The following is a 27,821-nucleotide window of genomic DNA, read 5'->3' on the forward strand; positions in this document are numbered from 1 at the left end:
TTAAGGGGTCATCTTATTTACTTTCTCAAATACCAACTTCTAATTCATTTTGCTGGAGTACTTTTTCAAGAAATTTCTTCAGATGGGACTATAGAATTAGGATAAAAGGGAGCTTGATTCATGGACTCAGTCAGCAAATTATTTCATAATATTCATGTCTGGGCACTTCAGATACTAATTCATATCAGTCACATCACTTGAAGGAGCTGTTGTTTCAACAGGCTGATGAAATTAAAATCTAAATCTCCTTATTAACAACGTTGTTTTTGATGTGTAGGTTTTCTTTAAGCCTTAATTTGTTTTCATCTGGAAGTATCTGAAAAATACAAAAAAATTAGCCGGGCGTGGTGGCGGGCGCCTGCAGTCCCAGCTACTGGGAGAGGCTGAGGCAGGAGAATGGGATGGCGTGAACCCGGGAGGCGGAGCTTGCAGTGAGCCGAGATTGCGCCACTGCACTCCAGCCTGGGTGACAGAGCGAGACTCCGTCTCAAAAAAAAAAAAAAAAAAAGAATCAGGTGACACATTTAAGTGATGAAGGCAGTACTCTGAATTATTTCCCATAACATAATGACTGATCATTTCTTGAAGTAGCTTAAATAGTAAGCTTTCTCAAGTCTTCGCTCTTCCCACAATCAAAACCCAGCAGTTGAGATCTTCTGTAAGGTTCTATTCTCTGAAATGTGAATGGTCATATGTATTAAAATATGGTCTCTCACTTTCCAAATTCACATTTAATTCCTTACCTTCCAGTATTTCCTAGGTTGTTTTAACTGATGAACTGGACTCTAGAATGTGGGCAACTTTATTTATTACTATATCCTGTGCAATGAAAGAGTCAACACAGGTGACCCAGACATTTTCATCTGCATAGCTTCAGCCATCTCTAAATCTTTCAGCACAACATACTGTTTCAACAGTGGAAATCACAGAGATCATTTATCCCCCTCACCAAAGTCTTCGTATTTTATGGTGGCTTTTATATGACCTTTACATCTATTTTTTAATTCTCTTCAAACTTTCTGGGATGTATTTGTAGATAGAACTATATAAAGAACTCTAAAAGTGATTCTTCAACTTTCTTCCATCAACATTTAAACACTTCTTGGTTAGTTTATGTTATTTTATGGTATCAATTTTATCATTCTTTGTCATAAAATCCCCTTCGTTGTCTGCATTTAAAGATGCAAAACAAATATATACAGGCTGACTTCCTAAGGAACTTAAAAGGCAAAAAAATATTTGAATCATGCTATGAAGAGACACATAGAGAAAGGTGCTGATTAAATCCACTCTTGGCTGAAAATTTCTGAGCATTATATTAATGACCTTGAAGATTGTCCAGCAGAAATATCTTGTGGGTATGAATTTCTTCAAAGGTTGAAATATAGGTTAGAACTCTCCAGAGGCTCCTGTGATATCAAATAAAAAGCTTAATCAATTTGTAGAAGCAAAAAGGTGGACATGCTTTAGAGCACCAGAAATTGATACTCTGAAATCTACAATTATTAGAACTGAAAGTAACTAACTTGTAGTCTGATAAGATTTATTTCTACTAGTGTCTCTCTTGCTTGAGCAGACATGAAAGCAAAAACAAATTTCAGTGGATTTGAAATCAACCAGACTTTGTAAATGTGTCAGAATTTGCATCTTATAAAGATGCCATCTTATCTGACCAAAGGTTAAGTCCTTTATCCTGATGAATACATTGACACAGAGATTCTTTCCTTCATCACCCACCATTAACCCTCTCAGTGTGACCTTAAAGCTTAAACCTAAGCAGGGTTTAGCCGGTTTGGGTCCACATCCTGGCAGTCTATCAACCTAAGGCCAGGCAACAGGTAAATGTCCGTGCATCTGTCTGTATAAAATATAAGTACGTCAGAAGAGATGGAATTAACTGGATATTTTCAGGCATAGAAAGGAAGCTTCCCAAATTAAAGAAATACCCGCATACATTTATATATTCCTCATTTTCACTGTAGCATAAAAGGGAATCACCAGCATGCATCCGCCATGACCTCGGCCTCCTCTAGCTACCAGACAAGTAACGAAGGCATTCGCTGTATTTTTCTCCTTGGAACTCAATGCCAAGGCTAATAAGAATGCAGAAAACTGTTCCTGATTAACAGGAGAAAGGAAAGCAGATCAATGGACTCCTGATGATCTTGAAAGTTTAGAAAATCACTTGAGAATTTTCTACCCTGTCTCGTGATGACAAGCTAGGCTTTGGCCCTCCCAGGTGAAGCTCCAAATTGAAATACTAGATTTGAGCTGATTTTAAATGCTTAACTGAAAAATGGTGTCAGTTTGCTTCCTTTTGTCCTCTGCAACGCGTTGTGAACAAGTTCTGACTGCCCAGAGTCTTGCTGATTTATTTCTAAGTGAGTGTAGCCTAGGAGACTCCCGCAGATCTCTGATGAGACAGAGATTCCAGCGGTGGGGTTTAGAGATGTGGCCCATCCTCTGGAGGGGAAGTCACACTCATTACATTATCACTGTGCTCAAAAAAGTCTCCCAGTAACCCTATATGGTCAGGCCTGAGGTGTGACAAGACCATCCTTCAAGGAGACCATCAGTCACACCCTCCTCCTACTGGAAAATGCCATGGCTGCCAGGACACAACCTGAAGTCACAGCATCCCTTTTGTATCAGTTCAGGTAAGTGGCTCAATGAGCAGGAATTAGTATGAAGTAGGACATTCCCTTTTTTCTAATATTAGGGCATTAAAAATTTCAAGTCATCAACTACTAGTTGCCAAAAGGAAAACATCTAAACCCTATCTAAATATTTTGATGTCTTTACTCAGCCGTTGGTATCCACTATCCTTTATACAATACATACCAATTATATCTGCTGGTTTTCATGTTTTTATGATTTTTAAAATTTTTAACAGATTCTAAATTGTCTTAATAACTCTTATGCCTTGAGCTGGAATACCAAATGCACAGTTTGAAAAATATGAATAATCTGAGTTTGAAGAAAAATAGTTCAAATGGCTCCCTTGAAAGTTGCCAATTATACAAAGAATCTAAGTAGTAATAATAAGGATAAAATTTTTACTAAATTTTTCTTGATTAACAATTTAAGAAACTAATTTCTTTTAACTTATCACCTAAGAGAGCATGTCTTAGTTTTTGGAGATTAAAGCTATATGAAATATGGAATTTAGGCCAGGCTGCAGTGGCTCATACCTGTAATCCCAGTGCTTTGGGAGGCCAAGACAGAAGGATCACTTGAGGCTAGATGTTTGAGACCAGCCTGGGCAACATAGTGAGATTTTGTCTCTACAAAAAATAAAAATACATAATTAGGCAAGTGGAGTGGCACAAGCCTGTAGTCCCAGCTACTCAGGAAGCTGAGGCGAGAGGATTGCTCCAACCGAGGAGTTCAAGGTTACAGTGAGCTACGATGGTACCACTGCACTCTAGCCTAGGCAACAGAGCAAGATCCTGTCTCAAAAAAAAAAAAAAAAGAAAAGAAATATATAATATTATTTAGTCAAGACGTATATGTATTACCAAGGCATATATTTGTTGACTCTGTTTTATATAATACAAAGATTCAAGAAATGTATTATAGAAATGTGATCATATTGTTTGGATGAGGACATATTTGAGAAAAAAATCAAGTGGTAAAGAAAGTCGTTTGCTCCAGTGAAGCAAAGCTCCAGTTGTCTCACCCACCATCCCTCTGGGGAAGTGGAAATAGTCACTGTGTGAAGATGCTTTGATTCCTGGTGGTTTTCCGAACCATTCTTTCTTTTCAATTCAACCAGTGGCCAACTGGCCAATAGGATGCTGTATTAATAGAAACTGATGTTTTCAAGTTTTGGTTATGCATTTATGCTATAGATTCAGAAAGAGCTGACTGGAATTTGCTTTGCTCCCTCCATACTCTGGGAAATGAAACAGGTTTTGTGTTCTGCACACGGTCCTCAAACACCGTGGTGAAGGAACCTTGTAGAATATAATAAAGATGAGTTCTGGCCGGGCGTGGTGGCTCACTCCTGTAATCCCAGCACTTTGGGAGGCTGAGGTGGGCAGATCACCTGAAGTCAGGAGTTCGAGACCAGCCGGCCAACAGGACAAAACCCCGTCTCTACTAAAAATACAAAAATTAGCCAGGCATGGTGGCTGGTGCCTGTAATCCCAGCTACTCAGGAGGCTGAGATGGGAGAACCACTTTAACCAGGAAGACGGAGGTTGCAGTGAGCCGAGATTGTGCCATTGCACTACAGCCTGGGCGACAAGAGTGAAAAAAAAAAAATTGAACAATAAAGATGAATTCACTAGAAACATTAAAAAGACACAAAATATATAAAATAAGTTTTAATTTTTAAATTACACAGATATAAAATTACTCAGTCAAATATGCATAAAGTTTCCAAAATGCTGCTTTTCATTCTGCACTCACCTCTCTGTGAAGCAGAGGCAGGCATTTCACAAGGGGCCCCCATGGCCCCACCCCTGTTCTTGGACCCTGGTCTGGAGGGCTGTCCCCCTCTTCAGCCAAGGTGGCACCCTATCTTTTTTCTGTATTTCAGGACAACACAGAAGATGACCTTCATCCTGGCTTTTATTTGTAAGGCTAAAGCCATTAGGGTAATAACCAAAGTCAGGCAACCTTAGAGAGAAAGGAAGGAGGCAGTATTCTTAAGTGGATGAATAAGACAGGCCCCACCCTAAATGTCTTTTTGAGGACTGCAGAGAGGAGAACAGTGTCTGGAATATTTCACAGATGTTGGAGATAAGAAATAGTCTCTTTCATCTGCCAGAGAACCAAAAAGCCCAGAAAGAGGCAAAGGAAAGGGATGGGGGGATAGGGTAGGAAGAAAGAGGGCTCTGCATATCGGAAAGACTCCACAAATACCCCCTTACAGCCCAGGATACAGGAAAAGCCCCAAATTCAAGAGTATGTGGGCACCCAAAAGGACAAGCAATGGTGAAGACATAAGACTGACCGGCTGCATGGAGGCTTCCCTTGGCGGAAGGGATGACCAAAATGTGACCAGGTGATCCGTCATAGTCCATGGGTGAGATTTAGACAGGACTGACTATTTAGATTTAGAAAAATGTGATAATAGTTGCCCTGCAAGTTTTAGAACATTTCATACTCACACATTCGTATTGAACCACCAGAGAGAATCCATTTCCATTTGCTATACCCTCTCCAAGAATTTAGAGAATCCAAATGAAGATGGCTATCTACATCTCTCTTACATTCTACTGTTTAAAGACTATCTGCCCAGTGACCGAACTGATTCCATGCATTTCATTTTCAGATGTTCAAAGGAATAGAACAATGGGAGAAAGTCTGCCCACGGTAGAAAATAGGAAGGGGTGTCATTTAAACACTACAGACTTTGATGGGGAATGTATGTGAGGTGTGGTTCAGGCATTTGGGGAGGGGGTAGAGGGTGCCACTCATCCATCCAGCCTGAGCTTCCCACTATGGTCTGGGCTAGCTCAGGGCCAGGGGCACAGGAAACTTGAGATAAAAGAGCAGTCAGGCTGCCACACAGTTCCTGGAGGTGACTGCAGGATGGTGCAGTCCACAGAGGCAGGATCTTGGAGGCCCTAACCCCAGTGTGGAACAGGGCCACCATGCCCCTAATCAGAGAAGCTGTGCCTGTTAACTGAGTGCATTGTCATTTTCTAACTTTAGGCTTTCTGATAAAACAAAAGGGGATCTTTGGGAATGGCAGAGAGGAGGTGAATAATTCTGAAATGAGAGCTTTCAGTTGCTCAACGATTTGGTCCTTCAATCTGTCAAAGCTGAACCACAATAAATCAAAGAAATTCATATTATTTATTGGAACTTAGAATATTTTCATAGGGTCCATTACTTCCAGAATAGTCCATGTCATTGGGTATATGAAGAGATTTCATATTTCAAAAAAATACACTAACCTGAAAAATCAGAGCAAGTATTCACCTAGGAAACTCAAGGAATAGCAGAGAAGTTTAGGGAGTATGTTAGTTTTCTGTTGCTGTGTAACATTACCACGAACTCAGGAGCTTAAAACAACACATGCTTCATAACTTACCTTTTCTGTGGGTCATGGTCTGAGTGTGGCTTGGTCCTCTGCTCAGTGTCTCACAAGGCAGCAAGCAGAGCATTGTCAAGGATGTGTTTTCATCCAGAGACTCAATCAGGGAGAATCCACTTCCAAGCTCACTCATGTGTGGGCAGAAATAATTTCTTTGTGGCTGAATCGAGGACTTCAGCTCCTTGCTGGCTGTTGGTCCAAGGCCGCCCTCAGGTCCTAGAGGCCGCCCACACTGCCCTAGTGTGAAGCCCTCCCATAGGATGTTCACACATAGCTGTCTGCCTCTGCAGAACCAGCAATGAGAATCTCTCTAGTACATGCTAACAAAGCCAGGATGCACACATGCATGTGTGTGCACAAACACACACGCACACGCAGGATTGGAGAAATGCCATCCCCTTACCTTTGCCAAATAATGTAACTGAATCATGGACATGACACCCCAACACCTTTGCCATACTCTGTGGGTTAAAAGCAAGCCATGCTTCCTGTCCTCACACAAGGGGAGGGGATTATACAGCCAGGGACAGGGGACCACTCTAGGGTCTGTCCACCACAGAGGGTGTCTGCGTTCCCCTCTCAATGCTACAAAAGACATTCATCTATGCAAAGGGAATTAAAAGGATGGCAACAGAACATGTGTGTTGTCTTTCAATAAAGAAACTAGCAAAGATTATATTGGAAAATCCGTAGACTGGAAACAGTCTATGATTTTTTTTCCCCAGATTTTAAAGCTAAAGAGTAAAAAGATAAATGTGATAAAAGGAAGTGAACACTTATGGAAGTAGTTTCAGGAAATTCAACATATGCACCACAGGAATCCCACAAGCATACAGAGAAAGAGTATTGGCAAAAGAAGGTTTCTAAGCTAAAGAATTTGTCTTCCCCTTAAAGATAAGTTTATATAGGGAATGAACTCCCCAGCTGCCAAATTATAATAATTATAATAGCAATACATATTTCACATAGACTTACTAGTGTGAAAATGTTAAATCTTCCTGTCATCTAGACTGGGAGAACAAAAGCAAATTACTTATACTACTATTACTAATAATAGTAAATCAATTTGCCCTCAAATATACTAAATGCTGAGACATAATGGAGCATCATCTACAAAGTTTTGAGGGAAATTATATTGGCAACAAGCTAACATTTTATTATTTAAAATTATACCAACCTATATTCATTCTAAAGGAAAATCACTCAAAGATGACCTTGAATAAGCTAAAAAGGGGATTAATCATGTAAAATATGGATGGTAGGGAACTACAAAAATTCAAGAGTTAATCTCTAAGTAGTTTTAACATGATAATGGAACTGATTATAACTTCCAAAAAACCTTAGAAGTTAAAAAACAATGCAAGATGATCTAATAATACAATAATAGAAATAATTATTTAAATGCAAAAGTTCAATACTGAAAAGTGGGTAGAAAAAAGGAAAAAAGGAAAGTGTGGTAATTTGTTTTTATTTTATGAGTTAACAGAGAAGTATCATTATCACTGTTAACAAAGTTATAAAATAACTGAGAGTCAAGAATACATTTGTAAAACCCGTGCTAACTATGAACTTGTATGAAAGACCCGGTACACTAAAGAAGCCAGTTCTCTTCCTCCAAATTCATCTTCAAATTCAAGATAATTACAACAAAATTTCCAACATAAATTTTTATATGTGATAAAAGAATCCTAGAGTTTATTTTTAAAAATAATCAAATTAGAATAAAAAGCAGGAATGAGGGGGGCTTGCCTAAACAAAATCGGGACAAATTAAACAACAGCGTTTTACTGGTACAGGGATAGGCAGATTCATAAAACAGTGTAGGACATCTTGAAACAGATCCAAGAATATCATAGTGGTTTTAATCCAGATGAAGCAAATGTATTGAGGCAAATAACTATTTATTTTGGAAAAAAAAAAAGTTAGGTCCATGCCTTTAATAAGTTCCAGAGGGATTCAAATTTATCATAAAAACATGAAATAGAAGGAAATACATTATAAAACTATCTGCAAAAATCTGAGGATGGGAGACCTATCTGAAGATGACAACAAAAGCAAGACTATAAAGGCAAAGACAGATACATTTAACTGCATAAAGGCATTACACTCCTGGAGGTCAAAAATAATATAGAAAAATAAAAATGCAAATGATAAATAAGAAAATTTAGATGTTAAAATGTAAAAGCAGAGAGCTTTGCAAATTGATAAGAAACAGAAGCCTCAATGGAGACATGGGTAAGGAATACAAACAGGGCATTCACCAAGATGAACCACAGATTGTTAACACACCCGTAATATTCAAACATGCAAATTTAAACAGATTACAACACCCATCACTGTCATCTATTAGATTGACAAATGTTCAAAATAGTTGGTTGGGTGGATGGATGGATGGTTAGTTGTTAAGTAGATAGATAGACAATAGATGAGTAGTAGATAGGTAGATCGAGAGATATATAGAAGATAAGTAGATAAATGATGGATACATAGATGAGTGAATTGTAGATAGGTAGCAAGGTAGAAGATTAGATAGATAGATAGATAGATAGATAGATAGATAGATAGATATGATAAATAGATGATAGATAGATCGATAGATGATAGATAGATAGATAGATGATAGAGAGATAAAGAGATAGGTAATAGATGGATAGATAGATGGTGGATGCATAGATGAATGGATTGTAGATAGAGAGACATAGATAGATAGATGATAGATAGATAGATAGATAGATGATAGACAGATAGATAGAGAATACATAGATGAATCATTTGTAGACAAGTAGATAGATAGAAGATAGATAGATAGATAGATAGATATAGATAGATAGATAGATAGATAGAGATAGGTAATAGATGGATAGATAGATGGGGATGCATAGAGAATGGATTGTAGATAGATAAGATGATAGATAGATAGATAGATAGATAGATAGATGATAGATAGAGAGATAAAGAGATAGGTAATAGATGGATAGATAGATGGTGGATGCATAGACGAATGGATTGTAGATAGATATAGATGATAGATAGATAGATAGATAGATAGATAGATAGATAGATAGATAGATAGATAGATAGATAGAGATAGGTAATAGATGGATAGATAGATGGTGGATGCATAGACGAATGGATTGTAGATAGATATAGATGATAGATAGATAGATAGATAGATAGATAGATAGATAGATAGATGATAGATAATAGATAGATGAATCGTTTGTAGACAAGTAGATAGAAGATAGGTAGATGATAGATGATATAGATAGATGATAGATGATAGATAGATAGATAGATAGATAGATAGATAGATAGATAGATAATAGATAGATGATAGATAGATAGATAGATATAGATAGATAGATATAGATAGATAGATAGATAGATAGATAGATAGATAGATGATAGATAGATGATAGATAGATAGATAGACATGTAGTTCCTGGTGAGGCTAAGAGCACAGGGAAGGAACATTCTTACATACTGCATTGGCAGGGTAAATTGATATGACTATCTAGAAGGCATTTTGGCAAGAAAGATCAAATGCAATTTCACTTCTGGCAATGTACCACAAGCAAATAATCACAGGCACACACACAGGTTAGTTAAAGTGATGTTCCTCAAAGAAATGTGTTAGAACAAAATGCACTGCTTAAGAAAAAGCCTAGATGATCAACAACATAGGTGTTGCTTAAATAAGCTTGGCATTTAAAGAGATTCACAATATATTATGAGACAAATGTTACAAGGCAGCTGTGGAATATATCTCATATTTGTAAAATCAAAAAGTATTTTTCATATAAAAATGCAATATAAGTTTATTTTGTTTCAGTGAGCACCAAATATTTTCTTCTTAAAATGGTTACGAGCGCCCAAGCCTCACAATACGTCAAAGAAAATAGCTTTGGGATGTAAAGAAAACATCACTCGGTTTTTCTTTATAACTCAGAGGTGGGTTTAAGAAGTTCTTGTCTTCTGTGAATATTGCCTACTTTTGGATTCAACATTCTGAACGTTTGGGTGAATCTGCAACTAGCAGGAAGATGGATGTGCTTAGAGAATCCTGCCAGAGTGACCTCTAATTTATGGGAGCGCTACCTGGACAGGAGTCCAACTCCACTCTGACTTTTCAGCATATGGCCCAACTATTACAAAGACGTTGTGACCAAGAAAATGTACAGTTTGTGAATGTTGCACGAAGGGGTCATGCTTGGCTGATAACACCAACTGGCAGAATGAGTGCAATTTTTAAAATATGAAATACAAATTTTTACCAAAGGAGAAGTAAAACATTATAGCTTTAGGTTCATTAAACCCGGCTCACATTCGGGGATTCCAAAAATAAAGCACTGGCTATTTAATATCGCAGCTTGACGAAATTGCTCTGGCTCCAACCCTGGAGACTGGGGGAGCTGTGCCTGCAGGGTTGTTCTCTTCCCTCCGCTGTGCTTGGGTGGGCTGGGAATGGCTCCTTCCTTCTCTCCCACCTTCGGGAAACAGATGTCAGCAGCCAAGCCCCTGCAGGTCCATCCCAGGGAGCACGGGCCGGCTTCCCCTACCTTCTCAGGGAACTCCAAGCCCACTCACAGGATGGTGCCTGGTGTCCCATCAATGAATGAGTAATTGGGGTGTCCTTGGGCACAGCCTATGTGACCTTCGGTGTCGGTGTGCCACTTGCTACAGCCCACACTCCCACTTGGAGACAGGCAGTTAGGGCAGCTCGGCCTAGGGAGTGGGCCTGAACACTGGTCAGGGGCCTGCAGGGGGCTGCAGTCCTGTCTGAGCCTTCCCATCCTCAGTAGTAAGGAGCAATCCAGACAGTCCACACTTCACAGGGTGGCTCTGAGGATTCTGTCACAGGGCACACACACTTGGCCAGGGACAAGGGAACCACAAATGTGGGCCGTGATTGTTACAAGCTTCTTTAGGTCCTGAAAGTGGAAGGATGTGGGGCATAAACGCCCAGTATTCAGGGAGATGTCCCTATTTCATTCTTTCTCCCTCAATGTCTTAGAATTCTTCATTTTTTTGTTTTTTCTTTCTTTCTTTTTTTTTTGGACAGAGTCTCGCTCTGTCGCCCAGGCTGGGGTGTATAGAGTGTAGTGGTGTGATCTCAGCTCACTGCAACCTCTGCCTCCTAGGTTCAAGCGACTCTCCTGCCTTAACCCCCCCGGGTAGTTGGGATTATAGGCGTGCACCACCACACCTAGCTAATTTTTGTATTTTTAATAGAGATGGGGTTTTGCCATGTTGGCCAGGCTGGTCTCGAACTTCTGACCTCAGGTGATCCACCTGCCTCAGCCTCTCAAAGTGCTGGGATTACAGGCGTGAGCCACTGCCCCCGGCCATGTCTTAGAATGTTTTTTGAAGAGGCATGTCTTCCCTTGCTCCATCAGCTGCCAGTTTCCTCTGCCTTCTCTTCCTATAAACCCTTTGGGTCTCTTCCAGCCTCTTTCCCATGGGCCACTTTTCCATGGCCCAAGTGAACCTTAGGCTATTATCCTGGCTCCTGACTTTCCTTCACCTCCACACTCCTTGACCAGGGCCTCTTGCCCCCAGCTTCCTACAACCCCTCCTCTAGATGCCCCCAAAGTACCCATGGGCACTGCTCTCTCTCAAGTCTCCACCAAGTGCTTTTTGAATGTTTGCCTTTTCTGCTGAATGAATACAGGAAAATAAAGTCCATTTTCATATTCACTTTTTTAAAAAGACATATTTTTTCCTCAAGTATGGAGTTTAGCTATAGATATCAATTAAATGCATTGGTCAAATGAACATTATATTTTTCCTACTCACAATAACATACTCATTATTTTTTATTGATCAACAGAATTCAGGTTTCTATGAGATAGAAAATTATATCACCAATAAAATCAGAATAGCAGCACTTAAAATTAGCCTTGTGAATAAACAGAAACATGCTGCCAAATAATGAAAATGATTATTACTATTCGGCTCTCCTTTGGAGTGGACGCTGGTAGCCATGAACGGCATCAGCCTTCTTTTCTACTTGCCAGGCTGCAAATGCTTGTATCTCGCTTTGTTTAAAATCAGACAACTGGCTATGTTTATACCAAGTTTCTTCTATTTTTGCGGGGGAGTGGGGGAGGTAATGGTAGTTATAATTAAATAAAATTAGCTGTGATGGTACAAGGCAAGGTTTGCAGTGAAAGCTTTCTCCACTGATAACAAGTTCCTATTCACCAGAACTGATCTTATAATTCAAACACAGCCTGCTTGTGAAATTTCTCCAGCGAAGTCCTTAGGAGCTATATCATGTTAAATGCAGGCAGTGAAAACTGGGGAGGTGTCGCTAATAACAGTGCCATATTAATTAATTGCTATAAAATTTGCAAAATAAAAAGAACATTGGGAACAAAGCGATATAATATTTACCAGTGCTGAAAATTAGAAATAAATATTCAACATGCCCTTTTTGAGTCATACAAGCAAGCAGTTTTGAATAATAAGGCAGGACAAAGTCTTTTACACAGGAAGAGCTAATGATTTCTGCATTTTGCTGCTGGTGAGGAATTGAAGGATGGCTGATTTGAATCTTCCTTCAATCTCCCATCAATAAAACAGAGACAAGGCAGAGGCGAAAGCTGATCTGGGAGAGTCATGTTTTTATAATTGCTTTTTACCCGCAGGCATTTGAAATCCAGAGGGTCAGAAGTACTTGTGAGAAAGGAGGGAGCCGAGAGGCCCAGTCAAAACCCTGAGACATAAATTAATTTGTTTGTGGGGCTCAGGTCTCATTTGTGGGAAGGGAGTGCTGCTTGGCACTTTCTAATGTTATAACCTAATTAAAGATGGATCCATGTAAAATATTTATGCAAACTTTACCAAACCCAAAGATTTTAATCTCATTTGAGAGGTTAGCTGACTTATGGGACTAAAAACAATTCCTAAAACAAGCTTCTGCACCAGGAATCCGGAAGGCAAACTATTTTTAAAAAAATTTTTGTAAGATGTCACAAAATTTTAAGTCATTTTGGTACCTATTTATCATTTTAATCAGGGAGATCTAATCTCAGGCCAGTGGTTACTGGTTAAGTCCAAATTTCATTATTCAAATATACTGTAACTTCCTTTTTTTTTTCTTTCCTACTTTACTCCAAGATGGGAAATAGAAGTAAAAATTTGCATTTCTTAGGATTTTGCAATCTGCCACTGATAAGCCTACCTGGGACAGATTCAGCCCCGAGCCTGACCGTGACAGCCTTTAATAAGTTCACAGCAGGGTAAGCTGGAAGGAAGCCACACGGCCCGAAGAAAGGAGTGAACAAAGCGTAGGCGGTCAGAGCCCTCTTGATGTGGGACTGCTCCTAACCACTGTATTGCCCGTCACGTTGCAAAGGAACATTTCCCTCCGACTCCAGATCAGGCTATTCAGATAAAGCCTTTCCGGGGCCACATTAATTCTCATTATTTTGCCTATTAGGAATAATGAGATCAAACTTAAAGTAAACCTCATGACAACACAAATGGGCTTTTCAGTTCCTGTTATTTGCTGAACTCATCCTCACAAAGGCATCATGCTACTGATTCAGGGCAAGGACTGACTCATCTGATCTTCTTTTTGAGGATGGCACCCACTAACACCTTCATGAACCAGATCCACAGCAGCCCAGGGCCCGCCCTCCCTGCCAGACCAGCTCATAGAGAAGACCCCATGGTGTCTTCCAAAGCTGGCTTCAGAGACCCCTGCGGGACTGCCCTGCCTGCCTGGCCTAGGGGCTGGAAAAAGAACTCAGGGTGGGTTGACTGGTTGACAGCGGCCCTGGGATCTTGAGTGGAGTGGATGGAATCCCAGGAGTTACTTCCCCTAGGACAAATCACAAAATCAGGGACTTCGTGGGCCAGGACCTCAGCATTCACTCTGGGCACCCTTTTTATTTTAGTTTTAATTTGGTAAAATATACATAATAAATGACATAGATTTTCGGTTTTTAAGTGTACAATTCAGTTTCATTAATTAGAGTCATAATGTTGCGCAGCCATTCCCCTATTTCCAAAAGCTTCTCATTGCCCAAAAGAAAAACTGAAACCTCCTCCGCTCCCCCAGTCCTGGGCGCCCTCCACTCAAAGATCTGTGTCTGTGAATTCCAGGCACACTCTCCATGCCTCACATTTCCTCTTGCAGAATTAGATTGTCAGAGAGAGGGAGGGAGGCAGTTGAGAGGGTGCCCTTACCTTGTGAAGGGAGAGGAGGAAAAGAAGGGTGAAGTGTGAGGGATGTCCACGGCCCAGAAGCTCTTGAGGCTGCTGGACGAAGGGGCTACCCAGGGCCAACATGAGACAAAGAGACGGAGGAAGCTTTGCAGCCTGAAAACCAAGTTGGGAAGGGCGTGCCTAAGAGCCTAAGGGGCTGGAGGAAGAGTCAATGCTAAGATAGTTCCATCTTGCCAGGTCCCCAGAAGTAGAAACTTCCAGGAATGCATGATCCAAGCATCCAGCCTAAGCCAACAAAGTGCAGCCACCTGGCCGGCGAGATGGCAAAGTCTGGACTTGGTGATTTGGTAAGAGGCCATCCCCAACAAGGTCTTTCTGGAGCCAGACTTCCAGCTCCTGGCTGAAGAATGTTTTTGCTGGCTACGTGGTAACAGGTCTGTGCGCTGAGTCTTCCCATCAGTGTCATGGAGATTCAATTTACCTCTGCTTAGGAGACTACAGGTTCTGAAAGCAAATGAGGAACGTCTCCAAATAAAGATGGAATAAATGAATTAATTTCCATTAAGTTCACATTTAGAATCTCTGCAGGCAAGTACCAAAGGCCACTGGGTCCGTGTCCAGCCCAGCACCTGCGTGACCTCTTTCAGTTTTAGAAACATCTGACCCCTTCCTGCTTGGGAAGTGCCACCCATGTAATTAGGTGACAAGTTCCAAGCAAAGTAGACTTCTCTGTTGGACCCTGTATCCTAAGGCTGATGTGTGAGAAAATGGCTACAATATGTCTTGTTTTAGAGCTACATCTGACCCATTCTAAGGGTCCCCAGTGTTCCATAAAGTGCTTGCCTCCTAAGGAAGAACTTAATGAAATTCAGCCGTAAATCACCATATTTAACATTGACATTTGTTTACTCTGCACCTGACTTGAAACTGTTGGTTGACCTTGTCTGACATGTGTTGAGATGGCCTTGGCCCAGGCCACCAGCCAATTGCCCCACCTCTGAAGACTCCTACCTCAGGCACCCCAGTCTGATTTGGAAGGCAGGAATGGAGCCTACTGGTGAACATCTCACCAGATATTACGTCTGACTCTCCTCCAGGACAAATGGGGTGAAACCCAAGGAGCCTGAGCCATATCACTGCTCTCTTGCGCTACTTTATTTCCTCTAAGAGCAACCCAAAGCCAGAAACCCGAGAGAGGCAAATGAGAATACACGCTCTAGGCTTTCCCACGTACGTTTCTGAAAAGAAAAAAAAATGAAACACGCTGTGAGTTTTCACTCTCCTGGGTGGTTTTTCTGAAGAGGATCCTTGCATGTGAAAACACAGGGAGATTGCATCAGAAAAGGAGGAATGCTGGAGGCAGTGACGAAGCCACTGGATTTCTTCCTAATTTCACTCTGGCAGGAGAGCTCCACCGAGCTTCTCCTAGGGCTGGATCATGGGGACCCGCAGTCTCCCTGCCAATGGTGGGAAAATCCACCAGTCAGCACCCATGCATTTCCCTTGTGTCTCAGATAATGCAGCCCTTGAATGACAAAACAAAAATGAACATGCTGGTTCTAAAAGGAGATATTTTTATTCATCTTTTCAGGCCTATATTTCATTCATATCATAAAGATTATGTTCTGAATCCTGTTGTGAAGGGTTAAAAAAAAAAAAACAACAACAGGATGCCCTATAGCCGAGAGGTATTGTGGAAGGAAGAAGACAGGGTCCTTCTTCCATAGGAGGGTCCACAGATCATGGTGGCAGATTATAGAGTTGACATCCTCTCAGGTAAAGATGAGGCCATTTGGGGGAGAATTTTTATTTTTCATAATTACAGCAGGCCTTTCATTGAAAATGACCATTGACTCTCTACACTGACAACAGCTGTGTGAATAGATGGAGACATGTCCCGAGCCTCCCTGAGCTGTAGTTTTCCTCTTTGAGCAGTGCAGATCAATGCCCTACCCTTTCCAAAAGTGCCAAAGTAGCAGCTGATCTGTGAAGGAAAAGGCCCGCTGGCTAATGAATTCTGAAAATGCAGGATTAAAGAAAAGTGTCCAGTCCCTTCCTAGGTCTTTACAGGGTTTTCACAGATTCCATAGGCCCCGTGGGTGGCTGAGAGCGAGCAGGGATAGAGGACTGCCACGCAGACTTCCTCAGACCACACCCTGAACTGAGTGGAGCCTAGGTGAGAAGACAGCTTCTATGTGTCTAAAATCGGAGTGTCCGCTTGGAAAGATGTCAGAGGGCACTTTTCTGACCAGTGAAGTGGCACCATTTTTATTGCCAGAAAGTGTTAAACAACCATGTCTCTCCTGAGCCCTCTAGTAAATTTGCACTTGGTTTCTATCTGCTCCGAGCCTTCTGATTCTCACGCTTCCCAGCTATTAAAGATGTGCTTTGGGGCAGAAGCTAAGCTATGATATGGACACTCAAAAATGTAACATCAGCAGCTGATAAAGCTTTCTGTGTTCTTCAGTATGGTGGGTTAAGAAGAGATTCTGTTGGAAAGGAAGGAGTATTCATGATTCTGGAATAAATTATTCCAAAGCTGTGCTTATACTCAACTTAGTGACTCACCCTTATGCTAACTATGTGAGCAGAGGAGAAGTCATAGCCAAAATTCAGAGAAGAGGCCAAAGGGTGGGGGGAGAAATAAATGGAAAAACTACATAAACAAGAGAGTGGGGTGCCCCAGGAAAAGAACTCTAAGCTGTCTTGAAGAAAAGCTTTTTAAGTTACAAGTCATGTTATTTATACAAACATCATTTCCACATGAGGAGTCCAATATAGGTATCAAAGATTTTTTTTTGGTGGCTGTGTCCACTTGGGAGAATATTTTCAAGAGCGCCATGTCTAAGTTTCTATTTTAAAAATATAAACGTGCAATCCAAATAACACCCTGCTGTTCATTAGAAAATAAATCACAGCCAGCTGCTGATTGGTACCCATATCAGGTCTGGCAAAACTTTACCCGAGACCTTGGGGAAAAAAAAAAAAGTTACTTATGCATTGATACAATTCTGTAGAATAACGTTCACTTAAAGCCATCTCACACCAACCTGAAAATTTCACTCTCTAGGAAAGGAGTTAATGAATGCTGGCATTAACATTGGAATTGGATGTAGGATGTATAGATTAATACTCTAAAAAAAATCAAAACTAAACAGAAACTCCCAGAAGAGAGATGCATATTTCCTGACTATTCCTGACACGAGGTTTTGGAAAAAATAGAACCTTTCACAAAGCAATTATTAGGCCGGAGCCGTAACATTTTACTAACATGAATCCACAAGGTGACCCTGGAGATCAACAATAAAACAAAATTTTATAATGGGCTTAAATAGCCAGAAAGGTTTGGCGTCCAGGTTGCCTGGCCAAATAGATTCCTTTTTGTTGCTATGTCACCGTTTCAGGGAACTTCCCCTGCAGCATCTCAACCTAAAACCTCCTTAAAGACGAAGCGGGTCTGAGTCTCCTCATCTAGTATTGCATTCTTGATGGAGGAGATAACGTGGGTATCTTTTCACGACTTCCTTGGTTTTCTCCTGGCTCCCTCAGGCCCCCTCCCAGTGTGTAAAATGGAGGTAAATTAAATAAATTATGAACTACCCAGGAATTGAAACGCTTTGCCAAATTGCTGTGCCAGCGTTCAGAGCCTGTGCCGTCCTGCCTCCCCGAGGTGGGCTGCCGGCCGTCTCTGTCTCTTACAGTTGCCCTTGCCATTTCAAAATGTGTCTGGAAACGGCTTTGCAGATGGCCTCGTATGTTTTACAGGAAATATTACTTAAACATTGAAAAGGATCATATTTCTCCTGTTAGGAATTACAAATCTGGATTTCATTTTCTTTCTTGCTTTTTTTTTTCCTCCTCCAAACCCTGGGAAAAAAATGTAACTGTTACATATGACATGCAGGAAGCATTTGGGAATTTTTTTAATACACCCTAACATTTGCCTGTTGGCATGCTTTTCATGTATATTTACACACACGCATGTAAAATATATTTACATTTCGTATATAAATACACACATACCCACAATCGTGTTATTTCATTTATGAGTAAACATAATTGCACAGGGGGAAGAAGCTCATTTTGAAATTAGAGGACTGTTGCTTCTTTTTTTCTTCTTCTTTTTTTTTTAGTCTTCTATAGCATAAGAAAAAAATTATCATTCAACTCACTTGGATAACTAAAACATGAACTGCTTCTCGTTCACTGACTTCCCTTTCTGCGTCTTATGTAGATTCACAAAGACCAGGGGAATTCCTATTGTTGGGAAAATGATTAGCATCAATAAACAAAATAGTAGCGAGGATGTAAGTCTGACAGAAGCGGTCCTGTTCCCAGGCTCTTTCCACACTCCTGTGATCTTCAGATGGGAAGATGGTGAAATGAGCATTCTGCACAGAAGATCAGCCCCGCAGTCTTTCTTAAATGCCCACTTCCCAACATTTTAGAAAACACTCCTCCAGAAAGGAGGCCCGCTGAGTTGGAGTTCCGGCAACTGAGCCACGGGACTCAGAGGGACCCAGACCAGGCTCCACTTTGCATTTTAATATTTCTCACATGAACCCAGACTGGAAGAAAATGACCCAGCCAGACAGGGACACTGTCCTCCTCGTCACAGGGTCTGGAGGCATCTCTAAATGCTGCTACACTCAATACGGCTGGGTCCTCTATGCCCAGCTGTAAATACTGTGCTACAGGAAGCCAGGGTCAATGTCAGATTTTTATTAGACTTGCAGCCATTCCCTGAAACTTCAAGTGCACAGGCTCCAACGATGTAGGCACCACGCCGGGCTGGAGTCTGCCAGGGGTTCGCACCTCCTGGCTGCAGGGTTTTTCCCTCCAGGTGGAAACACAGTAAACACGGCCTGATGCAGCAAGCCAGGGACATTCTGGGCATCCTAAGCTACAGTCCCTTCTCCTGAGGAGGTCGGAAGCTCTTCTCTGGCCACAGCAGAGCCCTGCCTGGCCACTGTCCTCACTGCTGCCAGGCTCCAATGCCACTCACCTCCAAGGCACAGACGCCTCTCCAGCCATCTGGAACCACCTCCCTATGTCTCCACCTCATTAATTCCCCATCTCATTTCATACTTCCTCGGAAAATGTCTCTTTTCTCCTCAGTGTCTCTTGCACCCTGGCTTGAAGTATCTGCTTCCCTTAGCAAGACCACCATCCTGGGAGGCCCCATGGGATCCAGGGCCCCAGACACATGGGATGCCGGAGCCTAGGAGCTGGCTTCCTAGGAGGGGAGAGCCTGGGCAGCCCCCGTGCTGCTGCCCTGCCTGTCCCCTGCTCACCTGGGCCTATTCCTTCCAAGAAGGGCAGGTAGTAGGAAGTGCGGGCCCCAGTACAGCATAGGCAGGGGCTGCAGCTCAGACTGGGTACTGAAGGGGGAGGCAAGCAGCCCTGGGGCATGGGCTCAGCACTGGGGCAGCCTCTCGGAGCCCCTGACTCCATGCCTGGTGAGACACAGATGGCAATCCCAGTGACATTGCAGGGAAAGCTCCCCGAGGGCTGAGGCCACTCCAGTCCCAGCCCAGCTCTTTGTCTAGATGCCCTGACAACCATCAGAAGGACCTGGGGGACCAGGAAGGATGGGGTGCTGGGGGCAGGTGCAGCCATGGAGGGCCGGGGAAACTCCAGGAACTCAGCCCACTGGCTGGGTCCTTGCCTTGTCCTCCCCTGGCCAGTGGCCACCTCTGTGGACGCCCATTTCATGCCCCTCCCAGAGGGAAGCAGCACAGACGCTGAACTGGAAAGATGCTGCAGGGCCTGGGATCTTCACTAGGGTTCTGCACGGGACAGACCAGCACTGTACGCAAACTGCAACGAGCTTTGCAACATCTAGAAGTGAGTCATTATCAGGGCTGAGATATTTGGGACTTCTTAAAATGAATCTAAAAGTATGGCAATGAACCCAAACACTCAAGCACACAATATTTTCAACATGCTCCTGTTCACACACAATAATGATATATTTAAGGAAATGAGCCACGTCTGCAGAGTAACATGACCTATGCTAATTCAAGCAACTCCTGGATAGGCAGCAATTGCAATTACATATACTTGTATATATCGATACATATATCTGGCACTTGCTGGACCCTAAATAGGTATTTCTTGAATGAATGACTGAAAGAACGGATGAGTCCCTACCTGTGGCACTGCCAGGCTGGATTTCATGAGATAGTTTCACTGCTGTCTGTTACTTTTCTTCTTTGCATGACAAAGGCAAAGAGTCATTTGCTCCTTTTTCTTCTTCTGTTCTCTTGAACTTCTCTTTGAAACTTGCTTAGATGCTTTATTATAAGTTCATGACATTTTCATGAGATGAAAGTGGGGCCAGGCCAGGTTCATCCCAGAGTGATGCTCTGTTGGTTTGGGGGTGTGGAGGAGCCTGGAAGGGAGGAAGTGCTCCCCTTGGTGGCCAGTGGCAGCCTGCACTTTATCAGCAGCCCCCTTGCTTGAGGGTGAAATTCCCATTTAAGTGTTTATCTTGGGAAGAGAGAGCTGCAGCCCAGGACAAGCTGGCCAGGAATGAGCCTCACCCCAACTTCAGATCCCCTTGCTTTTGTCTGTACCATGACCTAAATTAATGCTGCTTCTGGAACTTAACTGTAAATCCAGAAAGGGGCAGCTGAGAAAGCAGGATGAGAATTACAGCCCAATCAGCAGTCAGGAGGCAGGGAGGGGTGTGGGCATCCTTTTAGGAAAGAGGCTTCTGATCTCAGAGAACCACGCCCCTGTCATTAACTGTCCAGCCCCTAAAGGCCATTGCCACACAAATTTAGGGTCAACCCGGAGGATCTTCATAGCTGGAGTAGAATATTTCTATCCTCACAGCAGAATTTCCCCCAAATGGTGAAAACATCCCCGAGTGTTATTAAAAGTGAATACTTCCCAAGATCAGGAGAAAGAATCACCCGCAGCAACACTGACTCCACTAAACTGAACCCCACAGCATCGTCCCCAGAGAAGAGGAGCTTCCTGAGGCCACTGAGTCCTTTCCTGGTAGTGCCCAGACTGTCGTGTTAGTCTCTCGTTATGTGAAGAGCACAAATTTTACACAAACCAGTAAAACTACCTTAGTCCTATGTGGACATGGCCAGCAGGTGAGGTGGGGACAGAGATCAGAATAAGTCGAAACTCAGAATCAGAACCATCTAGAGGAAATGCAGCGTGTGTTGCTGAGTGCCCGTGAAAGACTCAAGCCGAGTGCCAACCTTCAGGACCATTCCATGTGGCTCATTCTAGCAGGCACAACATCCTAGCTGCAAGGCCTGTGTTTGTAAGCACATGCTACCTCCACAGTTTCTAGCTGCAATTCTTCTTCTTCGTGGATCATGTCAGTGCATGCTCTGCCTCGTTCCAGGCATGGCAGTTGCCAGCTATGGCAGGAGGACTTCTTTCTAGCATCCCTGAAATGTGCCCCATCTCCCAACCCCCCATGCCATCTTCACGGTGCATGGCTTAGCAAGCCCTTTGTTCAGTGGAGGCTCGGAGAGAAACCTGGCTGGGTCCCTCCCGTGCTCCCACATTTGGCAATGGGTGTTCCCCTGAGCAGGACTGCCCTGAGGAAGCTGGCTTTTCTCCCTGGGGCTCCCGTGTGTCCTCCAGATGGCACCGGCTTCGAGATTGCAGCTCTGTTCGGCTTTGGGCCCTTCGCCTCCAGCAGGTCTGAAGCTGCAAGCTGTGAAGAAGAAATTCCTCCATCAGGACGGAAAACGCATTGAGAGCATGGGCCAGTTCTGGGTCTTTTACAAGTGACACATTCATGGGGTTTATCTAGACTCCTGGCTAACAGCACCCAAACTGGCAGTAGGGAAACTGTCAGCTGCCTGAAGACATTTCTGGCGGGTGCCGGTGTGGGCATGTGCAGCTCTGGCCCAGCCCCCCGAAAGTCCAGGGAAAATGGCCCGTGGCAGCCAAAGCCACAGGATTATTTCCAGGAAAAACTCAGCGGGCTCCCAAGGCAGCATCAGGTTAGAATGTGGATAAAATTGGTCTGGGATGTTCACATTAAATGAAAACGGAACTTAAAAAAAAAATTTTAAATGGTATCATTCCATTTTATGAAAGCTTCCCTCCCCCAAAATGAACACAATTCATGGGCAATTTGGTCAACAACAGCGTTTCTGTGCTGTTGTTTGGATGGGAAAATTCCAAGATATAAAATAATTTATTGAAAAGAATGCAAACACTATCATTCACTGTAGAACGTTTATCTTTTGGAGAAAATCTATTTAAGCTTTATCATTTTTAGATCCTTCCCAAGCTCCCCAAATTCTTTTACATACTAAAAAATGCTCATCTTCCTCATTAATAATAACAGGATACAATTGCAGAATATTCTCTAATAAAGATCATTAACTCCTGTGTGGTTTTTATCACTCTGATATTAATGTGACATTGGAAAGCAGGGTTTTCAATTTTTAAATAAGCCAAACAAATTTTGGGAAATTTTTTTAAATCTAAGCAAGCATATTCAACATTGCAGGGGCAGAGGGGATGGGCAGGAGGGGAGGTGGCAGTAAGGCCAGGCAGGCGTCTTTGTCAGGCTTGTCTTTGTGCCTGAGACACGCTCCTGGCACCCGCTCCAGCAGGCCCGGCTGGCTGCCTTGTGCCATGCCTACCTGAGGGACAGCGAGGTGGCACAGCCCTGGACATCTCACAAAAGGGGCAGTGCCCCCCGCTCCTCCCCGACAGCCTGCCTCCTCTGTGCCCTGAAATTTTATTGTTCCTCCACAGAGCCCCCTCCTCCGGGCGTCCCGTGGAAGAATGCAGCCTGCAGGGCCCCTCCCGCACTCAGCTATCTGCTTGGCACAGGCCACACTCAGCTGGGACTTCGCTAAGGATCTCGCTTTCCTGGGCAAACACAGCTTCACCTGCCCTCCAAATCCCTCTCTCCTCCTCCTTCCCCAGCCCTCCCAGCTGAGCTATGTTAATCAGGTGGGGGACACAAGGTAACATTGAAGTAATTCAGCCAATTAGGCCCTGAATTGTTTGCATCCAACAGCATTTTGTATTTCTGCAAATGTGTGAAATGCAAAATGTGCCCTCCAGCAAAAACGACAGCAGCCATGTACTGGCGGCATGTCAACAGATCCTGGGAGCGGGCGGCCCTGACGGCTAATAGCGACGCGTGCATATGCTTGGGAAGGCCAGCCTTCTTTATGTGTGCGCCTCTCTGCGAGGGAGGCAGAGCTGGGGGTCTTGGTGGCAGATGGGCAAGGGTAACAGGGATTGGCTAATCCCAGATCTGCATTCTCTTCTTCACGTAGCAACTGGGGAAAGATGGGGCCAGCTGTCAAATGGAAGACTTTCATGGTCCCCTGCACACAACAGCTGCACAGGCCCTGCCTGCTTGGGTCTAAATTATTAAACATCTTTTTAGTTTGTTCCAGCTGCAGGCATCAGTGTGTTTATGCAGCCTTTGTGCATTTTACATATGATTCCTTCTCCCCTCCTCTCATCAAAATGCTGTTTGTAAAAGTCATTATCCCATCTGTGCCCCAGTTTGGCCAAACAGCCTAAGACAAATCCGATGCCATTCTCCTTCCAGGACAATTTGGGAGTTGAAGATGATTGCTGTGACTTGAGACTTCAGGGGTTTGCCGCATTCTCTCTGCCACCTGTAAGAGGTGGTGTCATCTCGGCAGCTTCAGGGGACCGACGCATAATGGGGATCTCTGCAAGTAAGATTTCATTGTTGCGCACTTATGGCTTTAGAGAAAACACACACGCAGAGAAAACCAAACACAGGCTCCGCATCTGCGGAGGTTTTCCAACGCATTGTCACGGAGGAAGGGCAGCGGGCGAGTCTTCTTTCAATCATGGCTCACCGGCAGCTCCCGTCCCCGAAGAGTTCAACCACAATCACACTGTTATGATTTGCCATTGACGTGAATATTCATGAACAGGTATCAAGTGCGCTGCTTAAAGGGCTACTTTGGCAAGGAAGTCACTGTCGCCGGTCTCCTGGATGGGCCTAAGCTGTCTGGGAAGCGATAATGTCATAAACACGCCCCTGGCAGGACGGAGTCTGACCTGATGTGTTAATTATATTCCCGAACCCAAAAATGATTTGTTGGACGTGGTTGCTTCCTGCAGGATATTGCGGTGGCAGCCAGATTCCAGCACAAAATGAAAGTCACCAGCAACAGTTGCTTTGTTTGTAACCAACATTAACTCTTTCATCCAAAGCACACGGTGCTCTCAGGGTAGAGGCAGGAAGCTCCGGGCAGACCTGCCCGCTCTGTCCTACCTCTCCCGAGATGTCCAGGAGCCCAGAGCTACAGACACCAGTGTGCAGGTCTCCTAGTCCCTGGCCAAGGGCCACTGCTCCTTCTCTGGCTGGGTCTGGGTCCTCCCTGGCCCTAACACTGCCGCCCTGTGGCTCCCTGGCATTGCTAGGTTGCCACTGGTTTATTTTTAATGTAACGGCACATACTTCGAATGGGTTTTGCAATGGCATCTGAATAGTGTATTTCCCAGGGAGTCTCTGTCAGTGATCGCCCATCGCCCTTCCTCCCCTGCTAGATCCAGGTACAATTAGACAAGGGCTCAGTGTGGCTCTTCTCCCCGGCCAGTAGGTGGCTGTCCCAGAGCCTCGGAATTGCTGTCAGACACACCTCCAAACTGAGGAGAAGAGAGAGACAAGCCAGGCCCTGGAACCCTCCCAAATCCAGGCGATGCTTGCTTAAAAGGTGCCAGGAATGCTAAAGAAAGGCCAGATTGAAGGCCCTGTCAGCCAAGGGCCTGGAGGCAGCATGGTGGGGGCAAGGCCGACCACCAGCAAGGCAGGTGCTAAAGGCTACGTGATACCCACAGACAGCAAACCAGAAGAATCTCGATTGCCAAGAGTCCCTTGCAATGCCATCTCTCCCTGTCTCCAGAAAACAACCAAACGGCCAAGGCCAATCAGACAAGACTGTGCTCATAGTCCCTTGGCAAAATCACTCTTTCCCTGGAAGAGAAGAAATGAATGCTTCATCAGGACACAACCTTTTAAAGTTTTCAGCTTTGTTTTTCTTATCCCAAAAGGCAGGGCTGCCCCTTTGGCCATTTTGAGGGCCAGGGCTGTGCTTTCAAAGCAGTACCATGCAACCTTCACCAGTGGCTGTAAAATATCACTTAATGGGAATGAATTTGCTCAGAAATATCTTAATGAAGTACTAAGCATTTATCGAACTTCACTTACTTTAACTGCAGCCAGTAAAAGTCTCCAAGGACAATGAGGAAACCAAAATTTCCAGGGAATGTAAATTCCAGCTTCGGCTAATTTTGAGGACAATGATTTCTCTCCTTTATGAGGTGCGTAATGAGGTAGCCCATAGCTTCGGCAGAGCAGGCTCTGAGCAGGCAGGGGCAGGGAAGGAGGCGGAGACCAGGGGTGCTCCATCCCCAGGGCTGCGGAGCGCAGGAAGAGCCGGCTTCACACCAGACAAATGACTCTTTTGTTTCACTCATTTTTAATTAGCCTCCTTTTTAATGACCTAAGTTAATAAGTGTCAAAAGGTGCAAAACGCAGCTTGTCTTTATTTTTAAAGTAGGAATTTGTCTTTAATCTTGAAGGAAAGCCCTGCCCTGAGTGAGTCTCGCCTGCGGAGGAGGCAGTGGCTCCGATTGCTCTGGCACCTCGGCCAGCGGTCCCTGGGCACCACACCCGCCGGGCACAGTGGGTCTCGAGGAGCTACTGGGATGGACCCAGGATCCCACCTCTTCCAGAAGCCACAAGGCACCCCAGCACAATCTCAGACAAGCTCCCACTGGGCCCAACCTCCCAGGAGCTCACTCTGCATTCCTCCTACTGCTCTAAATAGCATCCCTTGAAGCTGCCTGTCTTGTAATGGACAGCAGGCAAGGGCCAAGCGGGTGGCAGGCTGTTTCACCCCAGGGGTCTGGGGAAGATGACACAATTCACAGGTCACCAGGCAATGGGCAAGGTCCCACCCACAGGGCCAGCATCCCAGGCAGCTTTTCTTCCCTCTGCCATTACCATCACTGAGGGCTCAGTGCTCGGTGCATGCCCCTCATCTTCCTTTGCATCCTCTGCTAGCCCCAACATGCAGGAGGAACCCAGAACCACACAGAGGGAGGGAAGGGAAGGCAGAGGCTCTTCAGGCTTGGAGACTTTTCCTAGGGTGTGCTCCTGGAGGGAACTGTGGAGCGTGTGTGTGTCCACCTGTGTGTGTGTGTGCACGCACAGGCATGTCCAGCTCTGGTTTCTGGTGGGCTCCTAAAGACACATGCTACTTGGCATACATTTAAACCCCACTCCACTGGGCTTCTGTGGCAGAAAGCTACAGAGAGGATGAGAAACCTCTCCTGTGAGTGACGGAGCCAGGATTCACTTTGCGGTTTCCTGGACTCGGATGCCACAGGTGTGGGAGAGGCAGGAGCTATTTCAGGCCGCCCAGGGCATCTCAGGCCAGATGGCTCACTGGGGAGGGCAGCAGTATTACTTTTGTGGCATTTTATGGTGTAGATAAATATTCCCGCCAGGCCAGGCTCCAACCACAGCCATCACATTTGTTTAGGATCAAACAGGGTGAATGAACAGGAGGTGAAGTGCTGATTCAAGGGTCTGCACCACCAAAGCCTTTGACTGAAAATGTAGCTCCCATCGACAAGCCCATTTCCAGCACTGTGTCCCTTAATAAGGTGAGCCAAACACTCACGGTGGACATGAGTCTCCACAGCAATTGTCCATCCCTCAGAGAGGTTCATGTGGAAACCTCCCGCTCACCAAGGCACCTGTCTGCGGAGCCCAGACAGAGTGGGTGAGCTGGCTCTGGGGATTGTTTACAAAGACAGAACACAGGAGCAAGATTCTACCTCGCCAGACTCTCATAGACTCCCAAATTTTAAGATGTGCTGGACTCCACTCTATTTTACACTTGAAGGGTCAAAATAGGCAGAAGTTTTGAACGGCCCGTGGGAACCCATTGTGATGGGTGTGTGGGTAGATATATTACCATACATTTATAAATATATTTACATAAATAAAACCAGGTTTGTGGCTTAGGTTTGTCGGTACAACTAATTTCCATAAAAATTAATATTCCTAACTTTACTGGAACTAAATAATTAAGGAAGAAAGTATATTACAATAATAAAATTATCAACAGACTTTTGACAAGCAGTCATGTGCTTGTAGATGAAATTTATTTAGGTGCCACTCAAAACATTGTAATTAAGAGGTACAGAATGCATTACCAGATGGTTCCTGTTTAGTGGCTATTTCCTTTAGAGAACACGGAGATTAGGATGAGCACTAACCAGCACCTACTATACTCATCACCCCAAGCCCTTAAAACAGCACCCTGATCATGATGCTTCTGTGTATAGTATAACTATCATGTAAAAATTGGTTGCTAAACATGTATATAATATAAATTTAGGTGACCACTAGTTAAAAAATAAAAATGGGGAGCAAGAACAATTGTGAGACTACCAGGGTTTTAGAGCTAGGACGTAGGAAATACATTAGGAAAATGAATTCTTATTTAGTAGTTGCTAAATTCTTTGACTACACCATGGTGTCACTGGGCAGTTCAATTTAGTAAATTGGAGAGCAGGTGGCTAGTCAAGGCACTCT

The sequence above is a fragment of the Nomascus leucogenys genome, chromosome 3 (assembly GCF_006542625.1).
Source record: "Nomascus leucogenys isolate Asia chromosome 3, Asia_NLE_v1, whole genome shotgun sequence".
In the NCBI taxonomy this organism is placed as follows: domain Eukaryota; kingdom Metazoa; phylum Chordata; class Mammalia; order Primates; family Hylobatidae; genus Nomascus; species Nomascus leucogenys.